This window comes from Solanum pennellii, chromosome 10 (assembly GCF_001406875.1).
Source record: "Solanum pennellii chromosome 10, SPENNV200".
NCBI classification, from domain to species: Eukaryota; Viridiplantae; Streptophyta; class Magnoliopsida; order Solanales; family Solanaceae; genus Solanum; species Solanum pennellii.
The window spans coordinates 57,967,725-57,973,232 of record NC_028646.1 but is presented as its reverse complement, the minus strand read 5'-3'; positions in this window follow the sequence as shown (position 1 = coordinate 57,973,232).

Here is a 5,508-nt window from a genome sequence, read left to right as displayed (position 1 = left end):
AGAAAGTAGCTTTTAGATTAACTTAAACTTATTACTATAGTTTAATTGATATTTTCTTGATTTTACTTTGTTTTATTGTTTTTGATTCGTGCAGAACCATCCTCCTTGTATGCCAAATACATGGAGTGGAAGAGAACCCTTGTTTCCCTACGATCACGAATTAGAGCGTACACTACGCAACATGAATCAAAACTTGGAATCAACGATGATGATCCAAACCAGAACATCCCTTCTTCGGTTGATGTTCATGGTCAGTTGTTACCTGATGCTCATGGTGAACACCAACAGAGGGGACAAAATCCCGCTCCACGGCCCCAAGAATACTATAGAGGCTATGACAATATAGCAGACTTCGATGGGCCACTTGTCTTGCCCCCTCTACCACCAGGCCACACCTTTGTGGTAACTAGTACCCAAATGCAAATGCTCACTATCAGAGGTTTGTTTTCAGGGCTACCTTATGAGGATCCACATGCCCATATAGCTAAGGTTAGGGCAGTGTGTAAAAGCTGTGCAGGGATGCCTGACTTGGACTTGGATGTAATAGGGCTCAGAGTGTTTCCTCTCTCACTGACAGTAGAGGCTTCTATATGGTTCACTAAGCTCCCGTACAACTCAATTTTCACTTGGAACCAACTAAGGGATGTTTTCTTAGCACGCTACTATCCGGTCTCCAAGAAACTAAACCACAAAGACAGAGTGAACAACTTTGTGGCACTACCAGGAGAGTCAGTTAGTAGTTCTTGGGATAGATTCACCTCGTTCTTGAGAAGTGTCCCAAATCACCGTATAGATGATGAGTCACTGAAGGAATACTTCTATCGGGGACAGGATGATAATAATAAAGCGGTGTTGGACACTATAGCAGGTGGATCTTATGGGGAGTGTCCTTATGCTGAGATTGCTGAAAAAATAGAGAAAATCTCCCGAAATAATAAAGCTTGGAGTACTAGGAAGTCTGATATCGGGAGAAACACCTTCGCAGTGCAGTCCACTCACAACTCAGCCACAGATGAGATTCGTGAAGAAATGGCTCAGATGAGAACTGAGCTTGGGTTGGTACTAAAACATATCACTGGGGGTGCAGAAAAGATAAATGCAGTTAACTACTTGTCTAAACCACCACCACCTAATGATGAATGCTATTATGCGAAGGATTACTATGCAGTAAATGAGCAGACGGGGGGTTTCCGACCGAGTGACCAAGGCTCAAATCAGGATAATTGGCGCCAAGGTCAAGGGAACCAAGGTTAGATCTATGGTAACTATAACCGTGAGGGTCATTATGTCCGAGATGGAAACTACAACCGCAACAACAACTTCAACAGGGGTAACTACGGTAACAGAAATGATAGGAATGGGCCCTATGTCCCCCCTCAAAATCGTGAAGTTAAACCTAGGGATGGTGGAGATAGTATGGCGCGAGTTGATGAGGTTCGATGCTAGTGATGAGCACATTAAATATTTAAGGAGTGATTTAGCGGGTATTGGGCAAAAAGTTGATACACATGCAATATCGATTAAGCAGATCGAGTTGCAAATGGCCCAATTATCTGCGACTGTGAACACACGGCAACTGGGCACTCTTCCTAGCAACACTGTCCAAAATCCAAAAAATGATGCACACTGTATGGCAATCACTACTCGGGGTGCTAAGCACACCATTGACCCACCTATGCCGTCTAATGAGGAAAAGGTGAGAAAGGATGATGATAAGGTGGTAAAGGGTAGTGGTGAAGCAGAAGAGAGCACTGGAAAAAATGCAGAAGTCCCTATGAAAGTAATTCCCATGCCTAGACCACCACTACCCTTCCCTCAGAGATTAGTGAAAAAGACCAAGGATGGTAAATATCGGCGTTTTATAACAATGCTGAAGCAGCTTTCTATCAATGTCCCTTTGGTAGAAGATCTAGAACTAATGCCCAGTTATGCCAAGTTTATGAAAGATCTGGTTACAAAGAAAAGATCGGTCACTTTCGAGGATGATGATAGAATGCAGCATTGTAGTGCTATTGCTACAAGATCTCTCGTACAAAAGAAATAAGATCCGGGTGAATTCATTATTCCTTGTATAGTCGGGTCATTACATTTTGCGAAAGCATTATGTGATCTGGGGGAAAGCATAAATCTCATGCCCCTCTCGATTTACAAGAAGTGGGGTTTGGGTGACCCAAAACCCACTGTGATGCGCCTACTGATGGCTGATCGAACAGTGAAAAGGCCTATAGGGATACTCCACGATGTGCTAGTAAAAGTGGTGTCCTTCATATTTTCGGCAGATTTTATTATTCTTGATTATGAAGTCGATTTTGAAGTGCCTATTATTCTTGGGAGGTCATTCCTTGCTACAGGTAGAGCCTTAGTTGATATGGAAAAGGGGCAGATGAAATTTCGATTGAACAATGAATAAGCGACCTTCAACATTTGTAGGCCATGAGGCAGAGTGGTGAGCTCCAATCTGTATCCGCCATATCCCACAAATAAAAGATGGAGAAGGAGAATGAACAAAAAAGTGAAAAACAAGAGTTTATGGTTGGGGATTTGGTGCTTTTAGACAGTTCAAGGGTGCATTGGCTTCCAGGCAAGCTCAATTCCAAAAGGATTGGCCCTTACTTGATTACCCAAGTATTCCCTCATGGAGCAGTTGAGTTAAAAACCAAGGAGGGAGTGCGGTTTAAGGTGAATAGAGAACAAATAAAACTCTATTTTGGGCATACTGCATCGGTGAATGAAGTGATAGAGGCATACCATCTTGATGAAGGCTGAGTATTCAAGTGTCCTCAGTCGTGTCGCGACGTTAAATCAGGCGCTTGTTGGGAGGCAACCCAATACTTATAGTTTTTTTCTTTTTCTTTTAAGTAATGGTAGCATTTTCTAATAATGAGTTTTAAATTTGCAGGCACATCACCAGGAAATTCTGCAGAAAATTACTCTGCAACAGTCACTGACGGATACAGCGACGGACCGTTGCTCCTGTGACGGACCGTCGCATGAATCCTTCGTGCCAGGTACGTCTTTCTGTTATTTTCAAACTAGGGCACACGTGACGGAACCAACGACGGACCGTCACAACTGAGACGGACCGTCGTCGGGAAATCGTCGCGTCATTAATGAAGCGTACCCGACCCACCCGGCTGGGGGTTTTTAAAAATTCAACATTTAAAACCCCCACCCCTTCATTTCACCCCATTCTTTCACTCTTTCTCACATTTCCCTCCCTTTTCTACTTTCAAAGATCATACCCCTCTCTCCTACAACCGATCATTTTCCCTAAATTCTCCAAATTCCTGAAATTCATCATCTACTAGTCGGAGCTGCTGCTGTGGGTGTCTTCTTGATCACCAAGTACCTTTCCCTCTTGTTTTTCTCAAATTCTCATGTATGTGTCTCTAATTTCTACTCATTTATATTGCATTTTTGTTTATCAATTAAAATTAGCCTAGTTCTTTTTGATATTTTTATTCTTTAATAAAATTATGTCTGACCTAGGTTAAAAATCCTCAAAATTGCCCTGTTAAAACCCTAGAAATAGGTGCTTTAGCATTGCTAGTTTACTAGGTATTTGGGTTAGACAAATGTAGGTTAAAACACTATCAATTCGATTTAGATCATAGGGGATGAATGGGGCATCCCCAGTTCTGTCACTGAGTTACAGAACGAGACCCCGATGACAGACCGTCGTACCCACGGCGGACCGTCATTGGGTCCGTTCAAACAGCCTTAACACCCCACTGTCCAATTTTCTTTAAGTGTCCACCAACGGCCACATGCGACGGACCGTCGTTCCCACGACGGTCCGTCCTGCACAACCGTTCTGGTTGTCAGAGATCCTATTCCTAAGGATCTCTTACTTTTTCTAAGTGTCCTCCAACGGACACATGTGATGGACCGTCATCCCTACGACGGTCCGTCCTGCACAATCGTTCTGGTTGTCAGAGACCCTGTTCCTAAGGGTCTCTCTCTATTTTTCTAAGTGTCCTCAAACGGACAACTACGACGGACCGTCATACCCATGACGGTCCGTCCTGCATGACCGTTATGATGGTCAGAGACCCCTCTCCTAAGGGTCTCCATATGTTTTTCAAGTGTCCTCTGACGGACACCTACGACGGACCGTCGTACCTGTGACGGTCCATCCTGCACATACCGTCATACTTGTCAGAGACTCTCCTTCAGGGTTCTCCATATAAAAAAAGTCTAAGTAAGACACGACGGACCCCATGACGGTCCGTCATACTCACGACGAGCCGTCACCTGGCCCGTTGCGTTTCACTGTTACTATAGAAATGTCATTACATCTTAACTCTTTTATTTTGTGTGGTTTTGCTTGTCGTGTTTGCTCCTTCTAGTACTAATATTGATTCTTCATAGGTATTATCTATTATGGCACCAAAACAAGATCGAGTCTACGCACGCGGGTGATCGAAGTCTGTCGCCCCGTCTGCCCGCCTGGTCATTGGCTCTGATGATGAGCGTGACCCCGAGTATGTGCCCCCAGGCACTTCCACCCCATCCCGAGTTGAACATGCTGCCAGAGCCACACCCAAAAAGGTGGTGTCCGGCGTAGTCACTGCCTCCCAGTCTGATGAGGAGCGCACACTGACCGGCACACCTTCTGGGTCAGCTACTAATGAAGAAGGAGTGTTTGGCTCCTTAGAAGTTTCGTGGTCGGAGGAAGCCTCCGGATCTGCTGAGGTTCCCGCACCCGCCACCGCTGCAGAGTCTGCCTCATCTGATGAGGCTGACAGTTCAGAATCCACACCCGGTTCACCGAATCGTGCTCTCACCCCGGTGACCGGCCAGCCCAACCGGTGATGTGTCGACGGGCAGTATCAAGTCTACTCCGATGTGAAGTTCTTGAATGACAAAGGAGTCATGACTCGGACACTTACATTGGAGAGGCGGGTCCTTACGGGAAGTCTCTCGACGATGCCAGAGATCCACAATTTCTTCACCAAACATCGACTGGAGTGGACAGCGCATCCGTTGGGACATTATAGTGAAGAGCTGGTCCGAGAGTTCTACGCATCCTACGTAGCGACTCTCCGATCACAGATTGATAGGCGGGCTGCCTTCACCAAACAGGCCCCACTGGAGCAGGTCCGAGTACGTGGCGTTCAGGTTGATATCTCCCTGCCTGCCATCCGCCAGTTTCTATACGGCGAGAATGTTGATGCTAATCGGACCCCTCTAACTGCCGAGTTTGACCACCGATGGCAGATTGTTTAAGACGGCCAATTCCTGCGTGAGCCATCGCTGAGAGAGACCACCAAGAGGTGGATGGCCCTGCACTTGTCCGTTGATAGAGAGGGTTCCGACTGGGTGACCGAGCCAAAGGGGGCCATTAAGAAAGCCAACCTGACTTTCACGGCAAAGTTTTTGTGGTAGATTGTCCGCCACTGCCTCTCCCCCACAGCCGCTAATAATATCGTCACATGGGATCGAGCAGTACTGATGGCGGCGATGATAGCCGGGTTTGAGGTGGATTTTGCGTGGCTTCTACAGGCG